Genomic DNA, 25,305 nt, shown 5'->3' on the forward strand with positions numbered 1-25,305 from the left:
ATAGGTTTAAGATTTGAAAAATAGGGTTCAAACCTTAGACAGCTGTTCAAGAAACCCTAGAAAAGTAGGCAAACTCCAAGTGTTCAGACATATTCTTCTTTTTAGTGGGAATGGTGGATTTTGTGAAGTGTTAATGACATTTAAAGTGTCAGATGACTGCTGCATTTTCTTTCTCGGCTTCTGCTGTATATCTGCTGAGCTATATGGTGATAATTGGCAAATACCTTCTAAAAGCAAGGTGATATACAAATATATGTGAATCACCAACCCACGTACAATCTATCAACAGGATAGTGCTGTGTTGGATCATTTTTCAATAACTACTGTACTTTGCAGATATCAAATGATCATGACAGCTTAGAGTAAAACAATGTTTGGTCAAGATTGTGGCCAGTTTCAAATGTGTCTTTTGCTCCAAAGATTGTCTTTTCAAGTTTTATTTTATATCCTTATTATAATATTACTGTATATTACTGTAAATTATGATAAAGTCTGTGGAAAGACAAATCTATAAATGGAATCTTGAAATCTTCGTTCCAGCAAACACTTATGGGGTTTAGTGGAAGTGAGTCAGAGGAGATGACCAGCTCATATGTTTCTCAAGAATTTGACCAGTCTTTGCAATAAATAATGGATATTTTGCATAGAATACTTGAGAGCAAACCTAAACAACATTAAACAATTTATTTTTACAGTAGCCAATGTTAAGTTGTGTTTACAGCCCTACAGATCCTACTGAACTGCATTACAACATTGTTACAAGGGCAGGGTTCAAAAGCAGACATTATGTGAAAGCCAAAAGCCCTCTGTTGTCACAGTATAAGAAATGAATCCATAGTGTTGAAACAGTTTCCTTTATTAAAAAAAAAGAGAGAGAGATCAGAGCACTTGAAGAGTTTATAAGTTTGTCTAAGACTTTATATGTTTAAATGTTTGCTGGTGATCCAAATTAAATCTCAGAGTGACATGAGCTTCAGTAATGGACCAAATCTTGAACTCCTCATGACAGTGAAGTGGGTGCTTGTGCATTGTGCCAGAATGAAATCCAGACTGACATGTTTGACTACTCAAAGAAAAGTTATATCTGGAAGATGGTCATTCAGACTTTTTTTTTGCAGTGCCCCAGAGATAAATTTACTTTCTATTGCTTTCGTTGAATTACTGCCTTGTTAGACAAGTTCAGATGTCTCCTGGTGCTGAGTATCTTAAGGGCTTTAATGTGCAGCTACTAAGAATGGAGATCATCAGTGAATTTCATACAGCTTTCAAAAAAGAGCCTGTTGTCTTATCTGCATCAATTCCAAATGTGATTGATGGATAGAAATAAATCTTCCAGTACATTCACCACCTCATGAGCATGTATTACGAGTTGTTTATCAAACAAGGTTCTTTGTATTGCTGCGCTTCAGCTATTGAGAAGGACAACACTACACAAATTGGCATAGCATCTGTTGGGTTGTGCAAAACCCTACATACTTTTATTTTTGTCATAGAGCTGCCTGCAAAATGTTGATTTTATTTGCATATAAAAACATGACAAGTGTTGTTTCATGAAGTGCTGATGGTTTTAATGCTGATTTGTATCCTTCTGCCTGTGTGAATTGTGGGTGTGTGAACAGGTTACTGAAGACATGCTAATTTAAAAGGTACATATACTAAAAATATAGAGAGAGAAATCACAAAAAACGTAATGGCTGTGGCCAGGTCTGATAGGACAAAGCACTATTTTCTGTTTTGCCTAAGGTGGAAGCTGACATATTTTTGGTACCTTTGCTACAGAAGCATCCAGCAACGTTGCATTCAGTAGCATCCAAAGAGTGAGGCCACCTCCACAAGCTGAGAGCAAATTCCTGGGAGATATGTCAGCAGCACACACCTGTTTGGTATATTTGCTCTGCTCACTAGCTGTCCAACACAAGTAAAAAAGTGCAAGGAAGGTGATGCATCATAACTTATAAATTGCAGTGAGCAGCCACAGCACACTCTGAAACTTGCCTTCACTGGAAGCCTTTTATACCTAATCAGGTACTTCAAATGTCTTGAGTGTGGAAAGATACAGTTTCTTCTAGGACATTTGATTTCTTTCTGCGTACTATATTTTTAATGTAATTGCTAGTATCTAGTGAATAAAATGTGCACTGAATCTTCTGAGGCTATTTTAGCAATATTTATATTTCAAATTTATCTCTAAAATAAATAATTCAATCCAGTATGCTAGGTTTTGGGTTGTTTCTGGTAGATAGTTTGGAAAGATACAGTTACGATTTGTGAGCAGCAATTTCAAGCTATGAAAAATCACTAGTTTATAAAATACTATATTTACATTTTGCCAGGTATAAGTATTGAATTATTATCAACATTACAGAACTACAGATTTTTTTTTTAAATGTATTATTTTAAAATCAGTACTGTCAAAGAATGCAGAGCACTTATTTGCTTTCCAAAACACTAAAGAATTTGAAGAACTGTCACTGGGAGGCACAATGCAAGCTTTTCTGGGTACACATCTTTATTTCTTTAGGAATGAAAAGAATTCTCAGATTTATCTTTAAGAGAAAGTGATTAGTAGCAGTTTCTCATGCACACTATTCAAAATAATGTTACTTCTAAGAAAGTATGTAAAATCTGAGAAACATATAAGCAAACTCAATATTTGGAAACAGATATAACATGTGTTTCTTTTGGTACACGGATTGGTGATTTTCCAGTATTCCAGAATGGAAGATGACTCCTTTCTCAGCTTTGCAGAGGGATTTCTATCCAAAAATCCTTGAAGGGAAATAAAATCTCTCAGCCTCCCTGAGTCACTGGCTGTTTGTCAAGCCAATAACCTCCCTTTCCTTCAGTGCTAAGGATCATCATGTGACATTAAGTGCTCTAACTGCGATACTGATCTGCAAGTCTGATTTGCACAGTCTAGATCTGATTTCAGTCTCGGTGTGGTTTTGTGCTGTTGGATCTCTTCACTCTCTTGATGTCACTGGAATGACTCCCAGATTACATCAGATTATGCCAGTAAGTGAAATCAAACGGTTGGTCAGCTTCTGCTCACAGTGATCATGTTGTGAATCTAGGATTGATCGAGCATAACCCTCTTTTGATTTACAAGAGTGTTCTTGTCATTAATGTGTCTTTTTCATACATGTACATATGAGAGACATCTAACAGTCAGTGCTGTAGGTGATTTTCTATCCATTTTTTAATCCTGCTTCTTTTCCATTATTATTCTTATACCAGCTGCAGACTGCTAACCTGTAAGTACTGTTGTCATCTTGTTAATCTTTCTTGTGCAATATGAATACTTTTTGAATCTTTGAGATTTATCTGATATTCGGGGATGTATTATAAATTAACACCAGAGACCTTTTTAGGTTACCAGATGGTCCAACACGTTCAGGAATTTGGGGCTAGTTTTACAACGTTTATCTCCAGAAGATGTTTCACATTGTTCTTGCCAGAAAATACTCCATCATTCTCAGGTGGAGGAGAATATAATACAGGGCTTTGAGTCACCGCTGACAATCTGAACAACAGGCATCAAAACTAGGCATAAGGATTGAATCTGTTTGTGGAGCTGGTTGTAACAGGTTCTGCTTCAGGTGCTGCCAACTGGCTGCAGCCAGGCTGGGCTCTGCTTAGGCTGAATGGGTGGAGACTGTCCAGGAGCCTCAATGGTGGTTTTTTCCACATATCTTGAATACAAGGGAGTCCTACCAGACATTCTTGCTCTTCTATCTGTCTCTTAGAGCCCAATGTCTGCTATTTTCTAGGGGTCTCCATCTGTCTTCTGTAATCAGGTTCATTTTTCTGTCCCTGGGATATCTGAACACCAGTTGCATGGGGAACAAGCAAGAGGAAGTAGCAGTATAAATACATTTCAAAGTTATGACTTAATAGACCTAATAAAGACCTGATGGGATGATTTGTCTAACCAGGAACATTAATATAAACAGTATAACTTGTTCAGGATGGGTAGACACAGAAAAGGATGTAGGTGTTACCTTATGCGTTACCTTACATGCAGGTGCTACTTGCTCTGAGGTTAAGAATAAAGAGGGACATAGGCTGCCTCATAGTTCCTGAGTAACATTTAAAGGAGAAAAAGTGCTGAGTTCCTGATGGGCATCAATAGTGGGCCACCTATCAAGGAAATCACGTGATGAGTCTTTTGTGAGCAAAATTATCCAAACTCAGTGCCACCAGCATACTTTGATTACAAGAATTTCCAGGTTGGGCAAGGAATACAGCTGCCCTCAGGCAGTCTGGCTAATTTTTGAAAAGTTTTAGTGGAAACTTTTTGTTATAGAAGTTGGAGAAAGCGAAGAGAGATGACATTTTCCAGATTTGATCTTCATAATTTGGTAGAGCCTAAAGGAAAAAGTAACAGTTAAAAACAACTCGGGCACTTCATGAGCAGTCATGAAGCAGCAGAATTCATGACAAACAGGAAGATCCGCAATGTGCTTCAGCAGAGCAGATTATAGAAATTCAGAGAACTAGTAAGTGAGATCCTGTGGGAGACAATTCTGAGAGAGAGTTAAGCACAGTAGGCAGTTCTTTAAAGAACTATGGTAAATGCAAGTTTATGCAAAACTATGCAAAAGAAACTATGCGAAATTGCAAGTTATGACAGTGCGGAGGAAGGATAGGAGCTGCAGATCACTCACCAAGGAAAAGACTTTTAAGAAAGATGAATGGGTGAACATTTGAGGCCAAAGAGAGAAAGTCAAAAGCAGAGAGTGAAACCATGTGATGCATAAGTGGCATTTTCCCTCAGCATGTTAGTGCACTAACAAGTGCAGGAGGCTGAGGAAAGGCTTGGTCCACTTCTCTGCAGAGTGAAGATTATTGGCAAACAATGGCTGGAAAGCTGGTAGGTTTAGTTCCTTCTTTGTTTCACTCAAAAGGCCAGTCGTGAGCAGATGATGTCGTGAAACCAGCACCATGACAAAAAAGGGCAAGAATTTGAAAAGGGAAAGAAAGCATTCGAAGTTACGCAAGTAAATGAGATATTTTCTGATCAGCTAGTCCAAAGTGACATTCTGAAAGTCTAGAAAAAGGTAGAAAGAGTGCCTATCTTTAAAAAGAAATAGAAGAGAGAGGTTAAAATTATAAACCAGATAGTTAATTTCAATTCCTGTAGAAATAGTGGCAAAAGTAATTAACATAGTGGTTGCAAAGATTTAGAAAATAGTACATAAAGAGAAAGGAGTGGTCAATAAAAAACATGTCAAGCCAAAATAATTCCATTCTGTCATGGGATAACACTTCATGTGGCTACAGAAAAACAACTGATGTCACATCTTGATTTTAGTGAGTGTCTGGACATGGTCTCCTGGAACATTCTCATAAGTAAGCTAGGAACATACAGTCTAGGTGAAAATGCTGCAAGAGAAAGAAATCAAACTGCAGCAATACACTGAATGTGGGTTTTTTCCAGAATCTCCTTGTTCCAGAATTAGTTGATATTTTCTTCAATAACTTGGGCAAAAGTGAGGGTGCTTATTATATTTGCAAATGATACCTGGTTAGGAGGAAATGCAGGTAGATCAAAATACTCATGATAATTTAGAGAATAGATCTGAGACAAATCAGGATGTAATTCAGTAAGAAAAAGTATATGGCTCTGTACTTAGACAACAATAACCATCGACCCAAGCACAGGCACCAGAGTGCCCATGTAGCTGTTTTGGTTTGTTTTGTTTTCAGAAAAGGAGTGAGGAGCTTGTAGAAGATCGTGAGATGAATGGGAGTTGGTAAGGCCATGAAGCTGCGAGAAAGCATTTGCCGTCCTGCATTGTGGTGATAATCCTGGAGGAAAAGAAACCAGTTTCCAGCTCCCTGGGCTCCCTGCCTGCCCTGGTATGACCCAACGTCCCGCTGCCCCTTGCAGTTCGGTATCGGGCATTGGTGAGCTCCTGTGTCACCTCAGACTGTAGGCATCCTCATGAGCAACCTGTACAACTAGCTCCTTTTGCTTCTGATCTACTAAAGTCCTGAATTTTTTTACTTTAAAACTGTTAATTCAATGGAAAATATGCCAACCTATAGCTATGCAGTAGCTTATTCCTGCCTAGGAGTGGTAGCATTCTGTAACTGTTCTACCACTAGAGTGTGTGACAAAACATCTGTGTGACAGAGGGCTTTAGAATTGTATGTATGCAGATTTGTTGAAAAGCACACAGCATTTTGTAAAAAGTGTATAATTTCACTTTTAGAACTAGCTAAAACATTTCATAGGAAGTTTACCCTTTTTTGGTTTAAGGCTTGTCCTTGAGCAGTTGATTACCCTCACACCACTCCCCCCACCCCAGATATATCCATTATCCAGAACTGTCCATTAGGTTGTTTTTGGAACCGGTTCCTGGCTCGAAGACTATTCCCAGATATTTCAGTCCCTGAAACGCCACCGTGGCTGAATGTTATTTTCAGGGAGAGGGTGGAAGAACTGATAATAGAGAGTGTTACCAGAGCAATTCAATAACAGATAGCCGAGCTGTCACTGGGGTAGACTGCTCCAAATTCCAGCAAAGCCTTTCACCAGGCAGATACACTTTAAAAATATGAGAGATTTTGAAGGATTCTGCCACTGTCATTTCCCATCTATATCATACTAACAGAAGTGAGATAAGCTTTCGCAGTACTGCTGATATCTGGAGGGTTACTGTACCACACCGGACTGGCATATGTTCTGTTTGTTAAATACAATGTGCAATAAATGTTTTCAGGAAAATTTTAAAGATATTTATGAATTACATTGGAATTACTTTGGATTTCCTTTCCGTGTCTCAGAAAAGATGGTTTAGTTGCAGCACCGCCAAATGAGGCAGTCTCTGAAGGGGAAATATGAAAGTGTTGTAATGACAGAAGGCACTTCTGATATGTGACCAAGTCACTGTATAATGCATTACCTTATCCATACCCGACCTTACCAGTCAGTGCTAAGGCCTTCTACAGAAATGAGTCTGGCTTCTAATACTGAGGAACTAAGGCCTTACAAATGGATTTTGCATGAATAAATCACATTAAATCCTCCATTTCAAGCCCTCAAGCTGATGTCATGTCTTTGGGAAAAAATGTATATTTGATAAGAAAATGAGAAATACATTTTCTGGCAAACCACTCTTCTACATTTGTCTTATTATTATCATTTTAAATCTGAAAGCATTTGGAAGCTGCTTAAGAGGTTGGGATGTTAAATTAATCAGAGATGACGGATTAGTGGGCAGATGAGATCAAGTGCTATCATGAATTGTTGTCATGTGACCCTGAAAGTTAAGGTAGTGTCAAACTGTGTAGTCAGTATATCTCCAAGACATTTATAAACCAGTATTTCTAAAGGAAGCAGGTGATATAATACCATTTTCTTCTTGGTTTTGGTGTCCTGCTTGTAGAAGGGGAATCAGAAGAATTCAGTAACTGTATGAAAGTCTTTGAGGAATTCCATCAATTTGTCATGACTGTGAAAATCTACATATTGTTTTGGCAGGTGCTTGGAAGCAGCACACTCACCAAAACTTTCCTGACCTCCAAGACTCTGCTGCCTACCAGGCTGGTGACTCTGAGATGGAGTCCTTGTAATGAACCTGCTGCCTAGGGCCAGTGTAAAGATTTGTGCAACAGGCTTGAATCTTCCTTCCACTTTTTTTCCCAGCATGTTTCTGTGCATATCTCCAACTAGAAGGATAATTAATAATTGGATATGGTCTATGGGACTGAGCTAACTTGCTTAAGGGAAAAAACTATTCTGAGATATTTTTTCATTTTTGCCAATAGCCAAAACCAATAAACAGTAAAATGTTGTTATTCCAGTGATGACGAAAGTTGTAATAACAATTTCATTTGTCAAGGGAGGCCTGACTATTTTTGTCCTTTAGATAAAGACGAATAAGAACTTGAGTTACACATTTTATTAAATAGAGAAACGTAATTGTTTTGTTCCCTGGTTTAGGAGGACAGATGGAGTGTAAAACAGCACAGGTGAAGGAGGCTTGAACACAAATTTGTAACAATAACTTAAAAGTCAGATGCCGACCTGTAAGTAAGAGCCATGTGATATAAATAAATCATAGCTGCGTGGCACATTTGAGCTAGATATTGGATATAAAATAGCAATTAAATGGCTGGAAAGCAGCTGCTTGCCTGTCTGTAAGACATCTGGCTTTTTTCCTCAGCTCAGGAAGAACTTGCTGCTGCAGCCAACTGTTGTGTTTCAGGGACCTGTTTTATTTTCCAGCACAAAATGTAAGTGCAATGTGACACAAAGCAATTTCCCCTTTTAAATTGCTTAGAATTTTTAGGTTCCTTTTTCTGGATCTCTACTGCAGAAACCTCTGCTGCTTCTGCCACCCTTTGCTGCTGCCCTTCCTACTTGCCCCCGATCTCCTAGTCAGGCTGGTTTGATCATTATATTTGGCAGAGATTCCCTGCCTTTAAAAGGCCCACTACTTTGTCTTAATGGTGCTTTTATTATTTAACACAGGCCAGGGGAAGATTGTGTTAAATGTTGCTTTATGAGCCAAATACAGCCATTTGAATGCCGTGGAGTCAGGAGGCTGCAGCTACCGTTGCACGTATTGCACTGCCTGTCAGCGCGGTCTCCTGGTGCCTGCTGCTAGCCTCAAGTCATAGGGCAGTTTTCTTTATATCTTTGCTGATTTCTCACTCTCCTGAGGAATTCTGAAATGTCGAGAAAGACAACGTGGAGGCATTCATTTGTCCGAGAGACACACGGTACAACAAAGCTATAGCTCACAAGCTAAAATTCTTCTTTCTTTTTTAAGGAATATAGGAAATACGATTTCCTTTTCATATGAGATGAATGGAATTCACTTCTGTCTTTCTGAAAACCACTGAGCTAGCTGAAATTCAAAAAGCCTTCCACTTCTATTTTCTACTTTCCTTTTCCTGTTTTCAAATGTTTCATGAAGCACCCCCTGATAGAAAAGATCACTCTTTGCTGCTTGTTTGTTCCAGGATGGCTGGTACATACAAATTCATTTTTCTGGTGAGATGAAATACCCATATATTTTTCTTGTGAATCTTTAGGAGCTAGGTGAGGTATTATCTGGCATTCTGTTTATCCATGTAAAAATCAAACTAGGTGTTGTAAGTGTTTGGGTTTTTTTCTTTCTTTCAGAAGAAATTACGGAAAAAGCTTTGTTACATACAGTTCTGGTAACACAGCATGGACCATTTTGGGCTGGAGTGAGTAACAGCACTGTTGGCCAACAAACAAATACATGTGTGTGCGTGCATGTGTGCGCACACATGTGTGTGCATGTGTGCACGTGCATCTAAAATAGCACTTACAGAAGTGGAAACTCAATCATTGTCATCTGCTGATGATTTTTTACCCTAAGACAAGATCCTTAACATGTTCTTTTACACTTGCTGTCCACTGCTGAGTTACAAGTTTTGATTTAACTACAACGTGGATAAGGAGACTATGCACTTGCAAAGAAATACCCTGGGGATGTATCACAGAACATGCACCAAATTCACTTTTAGCAATGCTAAAATGAAGACCACCACAGACCTTAGTAAATTCTCTCCTAAGTTGTCAGTTTAAATTTTCCATTAAGTTATAATAGCAAATGAATTCACAGACTGACATAACAGATTATATAAGGAGTTATTCAACTATGTTATATTAGTCTATAAGGGTTCCTTCAGAGTGAGAGAGAAGCTGTAGCTATAGCAGAAAAAAGTTTCTCTTTTTACAGCATTTAGTCTGAAGCATGTTCACTTCAGAAACTCTCTCCTTGGTTGTGGTGCAATGGGACAAGTTTTCACAGTGGGCAATTAATTTTAATCAAAACTATCATCCATTTTAGCTAAGAAATATATACATTCAAGTAGTTTTGAAGAACATCTGCACCCTTTTGTCCTTTAAAAATACATAATCTGATTTGGCAGGCCACATTTGTGGTGTTTCTGTGGTAGATTTTCTATTAAATTTATTTAAATACTCCCATTCTTGAGAAAATAAGCTAGGTGAGTTGGTTTGAGACATTCATTAAAGCCTACTCCAAACCATGTTTTATATGAAAAATGGCTTTGCTACTGAGAATGATTGGTATGTCAAGAATTTCATTTCAGGCAACATTTTTGTTATTAGAACAAGCTTCTGTTGTCTACACAGGGGTTTTGTTCAGAAAGATATAATGCAAGATAGGAAAAAAGCATCCTTCCAGTGTTCTTATCTACTATGCAATACTTCTATTGTAAGCATAGATAATAACAATTCTAATATTTTTTTCATTTCCTTGGGTGCTGCTTCTTACTCACATCTTATAATGGTCCTCATGATTTTACTGCTGCTTCTCTGGGGGCTAGAAAAAAAATCAAAGAGCTTGTTTTTCAGTGAGCAGTGTACTTGTTTATTGAAACGTTAGAACTGGATGCCTTAAAGGTGATCTTTTAAATCCCTTTTTCCCTTTTTGTATTTCCTGTGTAAAATACGAAGACTACCACATTAAAACATGTTTTCCTTATTGTTTTCTGCATCGTTAAAACTTGACAGGCCCATTTCTCTCCTGTTTCCCTTTGAAAGACTACCAGTTTCTGAAAAGAAAGGAAGGAGGGAGGATTGAAGTAGGTCACAGCCTTTGGTGACATCACCATGCCAGTCCTCTCAAACTGCCCCAAAAGCCAAATCATCCATAAATGGGGAGGAAAATGAGAATCTGATTAAAGCCAAAAGAAACAAAACAGACCAATAGTTTGTTCAGTAGGTTTCTGTGGTTTATGTTTTGTTTTGCTCTTGTTTATAGCCTGCTCCACCCTTGCCCTCCTGGAAGCATTATTATTTCTCTCTCTTGTTTGTACACTGATAAGCAAGTTTTAAAATTCTCTCAGATCAGCACAACACTGCAATGATCGACTGTGTAGGACCATAGGTTTCTCCGGGTAGCAGATACGTGTTTCTCTCCATCTTGGAAGACATGTACCATACTTTATTACTACAGTGACTATTTTTATACAACCCTGCTTCCTGAACAGCAACCGCATTTCCAGAGACTGTTTGCATATGCCAGCAGCAGATAAAGTTAGCACATTAAGCAAGTGAGGCAGCTAAGGAATGGGGGTAATGCACTGGATGGTGCTTGCTCTCTCATTTCTATTTTTGCCTGTCCCATCCTGACAAAAAAATACCCCACTAAACCAGAAAATGAAGGTGTGTGATACTTGCTGGGAGATAAAACGCCTCATTATTATATGCTGCCTCTGACAATGGGCTGACAAGACAGTGATCATCACAAGATCGTCACAGCTATTGGAAGTGAAGCACCACACTTCACTTGATCACAAGTGATTTTCTTAATGCATTTTTTGCCTTGTCTAGTGTAGAGTGTGCAAAGTACAATGTAGTAGATCGCAGGAAAAATACCTGGAGCTTCTTGAAACCCAGAAATTGTTTGGACACCATTAGATGAGGAATCCTAGAAGCAAATGAAACAACAGAATGATGAAAGGGGAAGCTGGGATGACCTTGCCACCCAGCGTCTCCTCTCAGGTCAATGTTAAACACAGCAGCGAAGGGAAGAGAGGCTGACCAGCAATCTTCTGCACACCAGCTGAGTGAGCTGGATACTGGGTCCCTGGGAGGAACCCAGGGACATGTTTTAAACACTCCTCTACCCTATCTCTTACCAACAGGATCCTGTAATTTCCAACCACTTCCCTGTTTGCCTGTCTCTGAATGTCAACAGTAGGTAAAGCTGACACACACAGCAGTTGAAGCATTTAAAGGGTCTGCAACAATTCACTGGAAGAAGTTTATTATCATTTGTAGTTGTGCTTGATTATTTAAAGGCCACCTCTCGTCTCTACATAATCAGTTTTTCTTGCTTTCCTTTTTACTTTAACATCTGCCAAACTAAAACAATCAATGAGAAATTAAGTATGGGGAAAGCAATGACTTTCATACACCAAAAATCACAGAATCACTGAACGGTTGAGGTCGGAAGGGACCTCAGGAGATCACCTGGTCCAACCCCCTGCTCAAGCAGGTCCACTTAAAGCAGGCTGCCCAGGACCATGTCCAGATGGGTTTTGAATATTTCCAAGGATGGAGGCTCCACAACCTCTCTGGGCAACCTGTGCCAGTGCTCGATCACTCTCACAGTGAAAAAGTGTTTCCTGATATTTAGATGAAATCTCCGGTGTTTCAGTTTATGCCCATTGCCTCTTGTCCTGTCAATTAAAAAGGATGTAATAGCCTGCAGTGAACCAAGTAGATGGAAGCTAATTCATGTATTTTATTGTAGTGTCCAACCGAAGTATGTAGCACAAGTCTGGCAAAATCCTTGGTTCATTTCTGGGAAAGAAATGAAATTGCATGATGAAACCTCCTTAGCACTGTCAGCCACTCATGGATGCAGGGTTTGGCACTGGACATGTTTTTAATTCAAAAGGTGTGAAATATTACCTTCAGTTAATTCGACAAGCATCTTTCTTCCATCATTTAGTCTTCAAACCCACAAATCTCAGCAGCAAGTACCACATAAATCTTTAAAACTGAGCAGTAGGTAGAACCTGCTGCTTTTAATTCTCTTTCAACCTTTGCTGAGCTGCTGTCCTTTAAATTGCCACTACAGCTACTTAATTTTCCTCCCCAGCATTACCAGTTGTTCAGGTTTTATTATCATTATTATTCATCAGTTTTTTCTTTTCACTTGAATGGTGGAAGACAATAGCCATGTCACAGTGATGCAGCACTAACTCCAGGCACCAGCCCTTCTGATGTCATGGCTGTGTCCCCGCAGGTAGAACACTGGTGTTGGCTGTGTCACAGGGGGGTTGGTGACATGGGAGGACCAGGATGGGTATAAAAGGGCTGCAAAAGCCCGGGCTAGCAGGCAAATATCCAGGTGAGCAAGGACTGAGAGGAGAGGGCAGGGAGAGGAGGGCAAGGAGGGGAGGGCAGGGGCTGCTGCCCATAGCAGTGGGGGGGTGGCTGCTCCTCCTTTGCTGCTTCTCCTGTCTATTACAGCTGGACATCTGGCCAGGGATGTGACCAGACCATGGCACGCTCCTGTCCTCTCCCTCCTCTGCCACTCAGGTGGAGAATGGTGTAATTTTCTGCAAAGGCATTGACCTAAGGATGAGAAAACACACACAGCCCCAGTCTGTGCACTGTCATGGTCCTACAGGCACCTGGAAAGTCCTTACAACCCTGGACAAAGGGAACTCCATACCACCCTCCCTCTCTCTACCTGTCATGGTCTTACAAGAAGCTGGAGGGTTCCCAGAGCCATGGATAAGTGGAGTTCCTCACCATCCACCTTCTCCGCATGAAACTTATCTCAGTATAAAGTTTCTGATTCATGAACCCATTGGCTGCTTCTGGTTTGTGCTGTCTTTTTATGGGAAATCTTTTGGGGCTTTTCTTTTTGCATAAAGGTTGCATAAGCCTAAATTTCTTAAGAAAGATCCCCCAGTGTCAGGCTTTTCCATATAGACCAGCTCCTCAAGAGCAAGGACTCAACTTTCAATATCTTTTGCCCCAATTCCAATTCTCCTTTTGGGCCACATCTTTCCAATTGGATGGAACAACTTTGTTACCTGATATCAAAACTGCTTTTTCTTTGATAAGGCCAGAGTCTCTTTTGCCATTCCCTTTTGTTCCATGCTCTTTGTTTAGTGAGAAAGGCAGGGTAGGCACTCTGGCCTAACTAACTTGAAGCTATTTTTGGAAAAACTGCCTAAAGATAGGAAATGGGCAGGCTGTTTTGTTCCTGCATGAATCCAGACCAAAAATTACTTTCTTACATAAGAAAGCGCTGGAGTGGAACTGGAGATCACTTGGAATATAGCTGTATCATGTGGATCTTCTTTCCCCTTTGTTAAAAAAGGGTGTTTAATAAATGGCATATGGTAGGTAACATAACTGAAAACTGATGCTGTTACAGAAGCAGGGATCTAAGATTTCCTTGGAGACCTAAGGTATAGCATATTGATTTCACCTGATTACTGTTGTAGTTTTATCATCCCTATTTGTTTATGTGACAATTACAATGGTATCTGGAGGTTCCAAGCAAGATCAGGGTTTCATCACTTTTTATACTACAAAAAGTATAAAATAAGTTTGTCCCTTCCCACTCATTGCAAATTTACATGGTAGTTAAACACAGCACTGACATTAATTATTAACTAATGAAAGACATTCACAGCGGTACTTAAAACCAACCCCTACCATGGCACACCGCAGTCTTAATTTTGGTGGAAGAAGAAGATGGCTTTAAAGAATAAACAGTCCTTATGCAAGCCTGTCATTGCACTAGATCAACCAAGATTCCTGGCTGTAAACAGAGAGATCTTGGCCTGCTTCTTCCTTTGGCGAGCTACCACCAGGAGTACCATGTAGTTCAAGATAGAAAATTAGAAGAAACATATCAATCAAACTACTTGAAATGTAAGGCTTTCATTTCACCAATACTGTTAATTCCCTCTGCCTTTATGCAAAGAAAGGTTTATCAAGAGAAACCATTTGATGTTTTTCAGATGGTGTTAGGAAGATAATAATTGCCTTTTTAGGGAGGAAAAGGAATAAAGTTAATTTAGAAAGACTAAAGCTGCTGTCATCTTTTGCTCTTGTAGACCTGCTTCTTTGAAGCCAAAGCAAAAAAAAATCTGCACACAAAAGACAAGAAAAAAATATCTGCAAAGGAAGAAAATGTAGCCCATCTTTTCTAGTGTCTCAGAGAGAATATCTGTATTGAAAAAATTCTCAGGCTACCTCTAAGCAGCCAGCACAGGATGCTAGAAGTGCTTTAATTGTGTTAGCATGGTACTCCCTTAGGTCTATTCATCTGGCTGAGGAGTACCATTAGCGCAGGGAAAGCACCCTGTTAATACAACTGTACTTCTCCAGTGCCTGAGCTAGCCTGTTCACCTCCAGCTGACACATTACACAATCTAGGCTTAGGCTGACTTTGTCTTGCTGTCAGAGAAGAACAAGTGCAGAGTAGCACAGACACTCATGGACTGAGTGTTGAAAAACCTTTGGCGTAGGGTAAACACGTGGGAAAAACAATTCACAAACAAGCAGGCCAGTTGCAGTCTGAGAGGTAACAGGAGTCTCTGTTGCAAGGGTCTTTCCAGCAGTACCTTCAACTGGATCAGGAGATACTCCCCAAACTGATGTTGTGTTCATTTGTATAGCCAGTTGAACCACGGTCCTGAGTGACCATGCCAGCACATGTGTGATCCATCACTACTGTGTACCTTAAACTAAATAAAAAGCATATCCTAACTATCTTAACTATGTACGTATGATTTTCCTATGTTATCATTTCAACACCTGAAGGAACAGTTTCTACTGACTATTGTCAATTATCTTATCTTTTACAGTTTGGTCAATTCTACAGCAAGAACCACCTGGGGAGTCTTTGGGATGGCCAGGTTCTCCACCCAGGTTATTAATCTGCACACTGAAGATGTGTGCAGACTAACAAAATGGTTAATACAAATGGCTGCTGTCACAAAGAAAATTTTCACATCAGTATTTTAGTTTTCAATTTGTCTGTTGATCCTCTCATACTACTTTTAGTTTCTTCATATCTTACCCAAGATATGTCGGTCCTACAGGCACTGCCAGAAGTCAGCCTCAGCCCTCTAGAAGGCTCTAGAAGAAGACTCTCTCTTTTTTTAAAAATTGTTTTTTAAATCTTGAATTTGGATAGTGCTATGTGTGTGTGTCTTTAATTTCTACTGAGTTTGACAATTTTATGTAGCAAGCTGTGTTATGGTCTAAGTTGTCTATGACAACAAAGCCTAGGCCTCCACTTAACAGTATTTACTGTTCCTTACCCTGACTCCTGTGTGATAGAAATGATCTATCCACCTGAATGTGAACATCTGATTCAGAAAGTTAGCAGTAGTTAGTAGTCAAACCAGAAGGTGGGAAAATGGGTCTCAACACTTCCTTTGCTTGGGTGACTGAATAGAACAATGAGATATCATGTTCAAAAATCGGTTGCCTGTCAACTTGCACTGTGTTCCACTTGCACTCCAGTCAGAGGAAATCTGCTCAGCTGCTAATTTTTAATTTGGTATTATTTCTTGCTTTTGATAATCCTATCTGAATTCAGATATTTACTTCTTAGCTTGGATATGGATTTATGACATATTCATTGTGGCCAATTTTGTAGGAGAATAATCTTTCTCTTAACAAATTGGTTGATGTATATTTGATGCAAACATATTGACAAACCACATTGAAACACCTGTGCTAGATTGAAATGGCCTTTGAAATGCTGATGTTCATCAAAATATGCAAATATACTGTAAGGTGCTCTTTCCTGTATCTCTCTACCTGGGACATACTCATAATGTCATTTAAAGAAAGTACATGCATAATAGCAGAGAACTCACTTAACTTCTATGCCAAAATGTATATGATATCACTAATGTTTGGGTTTTTTTCTTCTCCTGGTTTATTTTAGCCTTGCCCTGAAAGAACAAGAAAGTTACAGTCTCCACAGAACTGGCATTTTGGTTGAGGAGTCCCAGCTAGATCCTCCCTAGATCTTTCATTCCATCTGTCACATGACAGTAGATGTGGATGGTGCCCAGCTGAGATTAAAATTACCTTTACTTACATAGTGAATCACTCAGTAACTCTATTTAACACACAGAATTGTCATTAAAGAATATTAACTATGCAATATCTCTATGCAGAATTTCAGAAGATAATGTACCTCCTGCCAATTCTGAAAATGAAAAGAAAATTTGATACTTCTGTTTCCACTGTTTTACTTATCTATATTAGTAAAGCTACTTAGCAGCTATGTATAGTAGAAATCAGACATGAAAAGATATACAGAGGAGTTTTATTTGTAGTTGCCTTTCAAAGGTAATCCTAGAGAAAAGGGGTGAGATTTACTAGCCAAAATTATATTCAGCATAATTTTAAGACATCCTAGGTCATCCTTCCTACCTCCTTGCTCCAGAAGGACAGAAGTCTCCCATAGGTCCTATATTATCTAGTAAACCATGTGCAGGTGTCTCAGATACTCCAGGATGTCTAAAATGCCACTAAAGGCTAACGAATTCAACTTCAAGTGCCCCTTATACTCTTGATATTATACTACAACACATTAAGTTTTAATTGAAATTTAAGTTAAAATAATGCCATTGCTTATATTTTAATTTTTGTCTTTATTATATTTTGTTGTTTTAAACTTCTTGCGATACAGTATTTTAGGGGAAAAAAAAAAGATTGATGTGTACATTGCGTACACTGGCGAGGCAGACGAGGCTAGTGTGTGAAGCCAACAAAGCTAGGATGTAATACTGGCAGCACTTTCAACAGACCATCCACCTGAATTCCTAGCCTCCTGCACTGACCATTGTTGAACTTTGTTTCGATTAACAAACTTCAGACATTAGGATATATTTTAAAAGGCCTTTTGCAAAGTTTTGAAGAAGCTTTAAACATTTTTAATAATATCCTTTCAGATTTTCTTCCTTGAATTCAACTGCTTGTCTTTTTTCCCCAAGCAGGTAAATGAGGACATAGGATCTTATTTGGTTATGGTGTACCCAATCTACTGACTTGGACTCACTTTCTTTACAAAATGACATTGATAGCAAATAACGAAGTCTTAATAATAAGCCCCAAGACTTCTGTCCATCCCTCCAAATCAGCAAGCAGTTACCTTTCCTTGGGTTGCCCATAGCAGATCAGAGTTTGGAGGAAGAAGTGACACCCAGCTGCTCAGAATTCCTTTAATTCCCTATCATTGCTGAGCAGCTTCCTGTGGTTCTTGAGGAAGATTGAAATGAGGCGTCTAATTGCAATTTAGAATTCATTATCTACTCTTTCTACAGGCCACCACAAATTAGCCAGGAAAGGCCAATGTCAAATCATCTGGGGAACTTAACAGAACATCAAGAGTAAGAACAATTATCTGACTCAGAGTAATCAGTAAGAAGTTTGCTGAATGAAGAATGTATTACCTAAAATCAATTTCAACACTCCTGTCTGTAGACAGAATTTTAGGTAGTACTACTGAGTGCATATAGTCACAAAACCATGATTTTCAAATTAATTTCAGTCATTAGTATTTGAGGTTTTGCACAAACTGCCAAGAAAAGAGCATTTTCCTACAGGATTTTAAAGCTGCCCCTGAAGTGCGGATAAGCTGTAGTGTGTGCAGGTACTGCATATAAATTAGCACTCACATCTAAAAGCAATGGAGTGAAAGAGGACCTTTTAAAAAGTGATAGTTATTTTATCAGGAAAGTGTTATCTCAATTGTCAATAAGTTCATATTTTTAGTACTAATTTTATCTTTGAAGTATTTTTCTCATACTTTTTGCAGAGGCAAATTGCAATGAGAGTTCCTTCCATACAGCCAAGATGGATCCATTTTAAATAAAAACAAGGCTAAGAGCATGAAACTTTTGCTGAAAGCTTGTTTCTGTTTTATTGATCATTGTGCATTTCAAGATGTCCCAGATGTAGCAAAATAAGTACAAAGACAGATAAGCTGCAGCGTATTTATTGCCAGGTAATGGTGAGCTACTCCCAGGAAATTAGATGTAGCTTGCTGCTTTCACATCTAGCTAGTTGCTTGCACTTTTTTTTTTTTTTTTTTTTTTACCCAGACAATTAAAGAAGCAAAGAAGAGTGCTGGAACTGAACAGCTGAAAATGCATTTGGGATTGTCTAGGAGAAGAAACTCACAACTGTGGCTTCCTCCTTGGCTCATTTGGCACATGCTGTTGATATGGTCAAAGTGCTTGGCTACGTGGGTGGATGTGGCCAGACCCAGAGCTCAGTGCTGGCTTGTCCAGGGCACCCTTGTCCAAAACCTGTTTGCATTTACCACTGTGTCTTCTGATAGCACCTCACATGTCTGTGCGTCACATGGACAAGCTCACAACAGCCAAACTAGCAGGGTGGTGGGGAAGCGTGAAGGTCTGGCTGGAACGCGCGCTTAACACAAGTTACCTCACTGGAGAGAAAGAAAGATTGACTATGGTTCTTTTTCACAAAGCTCAGGAGAAAAAAAGGGGCATGCCATCAGCAGAGAGTGCAGGCAGCCTGAGCTAGTATAGATTAAGTAACAAGTGACAAGAAAGGAATTTGCCCGTCAGCAGATACATGGTTTGGGCAGGCCTTTCAGACTTCCTGAACATCACCCTGCTAAGCACACAGCAAATCAGAAACATGCCCTGGGTAATTGCAAAAAGGTGAATAGAAGGGCTACATTTATGTGTCTTCTTTTCTATGTTGTACGGTTCTGTATTTTACAAGCTGTCCCTTTCTATGGGAATCTTATTTCCAGTTCATATACAAACACTATATGAGCAAGCAGTAACTGCAGTTAAGTATATAAATCTAAGTAAATTTGAATAGCATTTTAGAATATCGCAGGAAATAATATTTCATGAATAAAGTTTGTCATGCTTTAAAATAGGAAAAAAACTCTACAATAAGATTTCCAGTTTGATTGTTTTGCTTTCAAACATCAGAATACACATGAGTTTTTCAACTTGTAGAGCAGTGTCTCAAAATTAATGTGCTGTGAAAGTAAAATGACTTTGTTACACTTTGCATGCTTTGCTTCCTTATCCAAGAGTCTTCCTGCAACCACCTAATACCAGCTACATTTTCAAATGTCCCTTCTTCTCCTTATTGCAGATAATTGGAAGCATCTGTTCCATTCTCAGAGCGCGCACTCCCATGCTTATAGCTGAAAACTGTGATCGCAGCATATCTAAACATCTCTTCATCTTCCCAGCTTCAACATCATTTTCTAGCTCTGATCACGTACTGGAGTAAAGAGTTGGTTATTTTAAGTAGTCATTCCTTGATTTATGTCAATTTGACAAAATTGCAGAACTGCTGTAATTTTCAAGTCAATTCTTTCTCCACATGCCACCTGTGAACTAAAAAGGATGTGCTTTCCAAAAGAGATTTGGTGGCTGGTGCTCCGTGATAGGTTCCTCAGCCATTCCTGAAATTTTGTAAGTGTTGCAGCTTGGCTGACATGCCAGCAGCAGTTCTGCTGTACAAAAGACGCCGAGTATCAGAGGTCTGGTTATGGAAACGATCAGTCTGGGCACGCCATTCCCTTTGGTTTGTGAGGATCCTTTCAGGCTGACTGCCCTACATACAATCAAAGAAAAAAGATTCTTACACATTGAGAGGACTCAGTAGGCTTATTTCCACTACTTTTTGCAGGGCTTGCTGGTTAAAAGGGCCAAGAGTCTGACAGTGGGGACTGTCTCCATGAGTATGTTCAGCTTGTGACAGGTTTTGGAACACAGGTAAGAGTGAAACAGGGTCTTCAGTTCTGCAGCAGAGGTTGGTATCTTGTCTGTGGGGGAGACTGTATTTGCCTATAGGTGGTAGTTCCTGTTCAGAAGAGTTCAGACACAAAATATGCAGGTTGCTGGTGCATGGCAGCATTGCACAAAGACGGCAGAGTTAAAGGAGCTTGGAGACTAACTTAACTCCTGCTTTCCTGCTTTTGATAAGTTTTGCAGATGTACTAAGAGATTTCAGCATCCCCCAAGAAATAGGTATCTTGAGTCTAACTTGATAATACATTTTTTACATTGAGAATCATTAAGAAGTTTAATTTGTGTCTACAGGCAAAGTAGGCGTCCAGTCTCCCGTAATAGTCAATGACATCCAACCTACAAAACCAATGCGTCTGGTAAGTGACTCGGCTCATCCTGAGGTAGAGACTCGCTCCCTGGGCTCTCTCCACTGACTCGGAAGAGAGGTCAGACACCCGTCTCTGAAACAATAACACCTGTAAGCAGACGACTAGGGCTGGTTGTCTTCAGTTGCAAATAGAACACCTCCCTGAATCTCCTGTTATCGTTGCCCTGAATGGGACCTGCTTTTGTAGGAGTTAATGGAGCTGTACAGGAGTGCTTGGGGTACTATTGTGCAAAGTAAGGGACTCTGTGGGATTTCTAAATCCTTCTTCTCACTCCTGGTCACTTATTTATGAAGCAAAGGAGATGAAAATGCTTTTTCCTTTCTCTTTCCCATGATCCTGTTACAACACATAACGCTTTCTACCATTCTCTTTAAATCATTACCATTTTGAAGCTACTAGCACATAACAGAATTGTTTTTCCTTGTCTGCTTACGGACTTAAGTGTTGCAAGTAGCAGTTTAAAGGGTGACTGAAAACACAGTGGTATTGTAGCCTGAACTCCAATCAGACCCCTTTCCAGCAAGCATCCAAGCCTGGACTCCCATCCCTCTACATTCCTGGAGGTCCTCACTGCTTCCCCCATCAGGTTTGTGCTATCTATCCCCCTTTCACTTCATCCTTCCTCTTACACACTTCCACACTTCCCTTCATGAGTACCACAACCCACCTTCGAATCCCCTACCCCTTAAAACCCTTCCCTTGTAGCCAGCATTTGCTGACATAATTTTTCTTTTTCTCGAAACTAGTGTGATCCCCTTGTGAACTTCTTCCTGCAGAGAACATTTCTGCAGAATAATATTTGTTGAAAGCTTCAACCAGCTGACAGATTGCAGCAAGCAGCTTCTTTCTCTGGAGATTTTTGCCGACAGTCATGCTCAAGTGCCTGGGGCTGGGCAAGGCTGGCTCAATGACTGCTGTACCTACCCAAGAACTGCCTAATTCATGTAAATCAGGCAGGGCAAAATGCTTTGTGGCAAGGAAGGGTATGTCTACAGAGGCAGATGCCTACAGGTGCAGTACATCTCTAATCTGGAAGCTTTGTACTCTGTGTGATCTATTCTGCTTCTTAGGAAGGCCTGACATCATATAAGCTTGGCTATCTGATGTCTGCTAACGGAAGGGGTTTCTGTCAAAAGAAATCTACACAATGAATAGAAAACTACATTCATCTTAGTATGGTTTTGTTTCATAGTCTTTCTGTATTACCCAACTGTCCTGTTGTCCATCTCCAGCTCTTGCTTTCCTTGCTGGACATTCAATAATATTTTCCATTCTGAACTTTCTCTGCTATTGGATGATTTTTTGTCAAAAGCACAAGCAGGTCTAGCAGCCACTCTTCTGAGAAGTAGGCTAGCACTCAATTAAGGTACTTTAAACTTCGGTGCATCAGACTCTCTAATGGCATCTGCAATTTGAATACAGAAGAAGTGGTTAAGACAAGATATTAGGCTGCTGGGACCTGGTATCAGATCTGTTCAAAGGTGATGGAGAAAAAATGAAGAGTCAGAAGACCCAGAACTGCAGTCCTTGCCTATCGCCCAGCCTGCTAATCACTCCCAATTTCTTTTTTCACAGCTCTTTTCTTCACTAATGGTTGGCACAATCAGACCATAGGTCATCAACTTAGTGCGAAGAAAATGTCAGCATAACCCAAGCAGAGCATTTAATAGCTAAATGGCTTTTCGTGAGTAACAACTCACACTTGTAAATTAATCATGCTGCAACAGTCTCACTCTAGGCTAACTCAACATACCAATTTAACTCATTTTCTGTGTTCTGAATGTGGAAACATTAAATCTAGGTCAATATTTTCAGTAAATTCAATAAATTATTCACTGAGTCAATTATTTTCTTGAGGTCTTTTGTACCACAAATTTTCTACCTCATGCCATGGAACCATTTTAGCATTCAAGGAAAGAAAACATTCTTATCTGCAAAGGAACTGCGCAGACATGCATCTTAATTCTGAATTTAACATCACTAGATATTGCATAGCAGGAGGTAAGCAAATTTCACCCCACCACACATTTGATTATCTTCAGACTGAGACATACTTGTGTCTATATCAGCTTATTCACAAAGTCAAGAAGGTGAAAACCCTTCATTAATGCAATAAAATTTGTATATTCCTAGAAGCAAGTCATTAAGCAATTTGTCTATCATTGGCTGGAAACCATAATACAGTTTCAGATCATTTGCCTGATCTTGTAAATCAAAATGTGATCATTATGATTTAGCTAATCATATTTTTTAACTTATTTCCATTTCTATATTTGCAGCTTACATGTAGGATCATCAAAATCACACCAAAGTAAAAATTAGAAGTGAAAATTAGAAGTAAAAAATGGATAATAGTCTCCTGTCTTTGTTAGATTTATAGGCTTTTGACAGAAGCGAACTCTAAGAAAAAGTTGAATGAAAGATATAGACATCAGAAATGCAAAGTTGAATAAGCAGTTCTAAAAATAAGGCTGGGCAGATGAAAGAAAGAGAAGAATACAAGAGGATGCAAAGAGATGGTTTGGAGGGCAAAGAGAGGGTTGGGAGGTCCGCCAACATGGGGAGGGGCAGATTCAGACACGCTGTCATAAAAAATTCACAGAGCTCAACTGCCATAGATCAAAAGTTAAAAGGGAATCTTCCAGTAAAATCCTGTCAAAATTGACATGCTCAACATGCTGTTCTTTACCAAGCCAACCCCAGCAGCTGTACTGGTAATGAATGGCTTGAACCGAGATGCTGCCGTAGAAGTTTCTGTCACTTTGGCCAGCTGATGCTCATCGGCTGTGGCAGGTGTTGTTGAAGCTGGCAAAGGCATCCCACTCTGTCTGTCAAATTTACCTTCCCTTCTCCCTTAAGTGTTCCTTTTGCTTTTCATCACTGTCACAGCCACCATCCGCAAGAGGTCCTCTTCCTCAGTTGCACTCTCAGCAAAAAGTCGAGAGTGTCAGACATACAGGACCACACAGTCAGAACCTCTGCTCCCACTCACCTCCAAAAATTGAACCTTTCTCCCTTTCTGCAGCCTTGACCTGCTAATGGTGGTGGTAGGAGGAGTAAACTGTTAGTGCTGCTCCACTGAGCTGGGATTTGAAATGTTCATCAGGCCATTCATTAAAGCTGTAATTATTAATAGGTATTTTTAAAAAAAGGCATCAGTGTCATGCATTATTTTTTCCACAGCCTGAGTTCTGATGACTAAGGAACTGCCAGAGAGAAGAGAGAGACTGTTTTCACAGTATCGTACTTGGACGTGTTTAACGAGAACTTTTTATCTTCAGGTTGAACAAACCATTTTGAAGAGCCCTGCTTTTAATGGGTTTTCCAGTTATATTGACTACTGTACAGAGAAGAGGTGTCAAGTAACAACTATGTCCAAATAAAATTAGATGCTGCTGAAATCAGAATCCGTGCCTTTCTTAGTTCCGAGTCTTTTTCCCAAGCCATTCACTATCAGGGGGTTATCTAATTACATAATATTTTACACAATAAATGCAAGCATTGTGCTTTGTTGGCATATCTTACATCTCTATTAGAAGAAGTTAATTAGACCATATTTTTCATGTACAGGATGAATACGCGCTATCTGAACCCAGATACATGGTGTTGAATGTTCTGGTGATTAACAGTGATTCAATGTACAATTATACATTTTGGATTTGAACTTCACTGGTAAAAACACTAACGAAGTACAATGTTTTCCATTAACCCACTGAGGTTTTGGGACAGCGAACCATTAACTCAAAGGTATTTCCCTTCTGAAGACCTAAGGTGATGAGTACATACACTGATCCTACTGTGGCCTCATTCTTGATTGTCACCCAAGTGCTTCCATAATGCAAATATTAATCTTCAAAACAAGTCAGCAGATGCATCATATACCAATTCTTTCTGAAGCGTGGACACATCATGAACCACACCGCAAATACTTAATAGGATTTCAAGTACATTTGCAAAGCAGGGTGTTAGAAGCAGTTTGTTACATTTAAATGGCATAAAAGGTTGAGTTTATTCTAAGCTCTATATTATGTTTGGCATTTGGAATTTAATACAAAACAACAGGAACAAACCAGAAGATAGCTCTGGTACCTATTTTTAGTTGGAAGAAGTCATTAACACACTGCAGCTTATATGACAGGGCCCTTTCCTGTCGCAGGACACTCCCAGCAGTAAGCAGAGAGAGACTGGGAAAGCCAGGGATGAGAAATTAAATCCCTGAAACACTTCTTTTTGAGAGCAGGACAGGAAGTGGTGAGAACAGACATTTATTTTTATTCTGAGTGTCTCGTTTCTAGGGAAATGAGCAAACGTAGTGTGAATTGTATTGGCAAGCAGTGAGTCATTGATCCATTTTCTTGATAAAAAGTATGGAAAAAGTATCCCTCAAGGAGGAAATAAACTGTTGAATTTGGAGCTTTACCCTCAGCTGGGGCAAAATGCTTTTTCTACTGCTCTGTTGTTGCACCTGACCATGTGAACCACTGTAGAAATTACAAATATAAATACATAATTGAAAAGAAATAGTCAAGGAATGACAGCTAATCAACTCCATTTTCCTGATAGCCCCTTGTACTTTATCTTTGCGTTGCTTGATTTGGTGTTATTACTAAAGGCA

At 39.4% G+C, this 25,305-nt stretch overlaps 1 long non-coding RNA gene across 3 annotated transcripts; it reads left to right on the plus strand.

Annotated features, from left to right (window-relative positions):
* Nucleotides 1-2,804: 2,804 nt before the first annotated feature.
* On the plus strand, nt 2,805-24,047 carry LOC138689539 (uncharacterized). 3 transcript variants are annotated; one of them, XR_011328388.1, is made up of 7 exons: nt 2,805-3,015; nt 5,710-5,756; nt 7,395-8,037; nt 8,175-8,244; nt 20,201-20,286; nt 20,614-20,779; nt 23,874-24,047. It is a non-coding gene; the product is annotated as an uncharacterized lncRNA (long non-coding RNA). The 3 variants fall into 3 exon arrangements; XR_011328387.1 differs by having other exon boundaries at nt 7,395-8,244; XR_011328389.1 differs by having other exon boundaries at nt 7,490-8,244.
* The last annotated feature ends 1,258 nt before the right edge of the window (nt 24,048-25,305 follow it).

Source organism: Haliaeetus albicilla, chromosome 17 (genome assembly GCF_947461875.1).
Source record: "Haliaeetus albicilla chromosome 17, bHalAlb1.1, whole genome shotgun sequence".
Taxonomy (NCBI): domain Eukaryota; kingdom Metazoa; phylum Chordata; class Aves; order Accipitriformes; family Accipitridae; genus Haliaeetus; species Haliaeetus albicilla.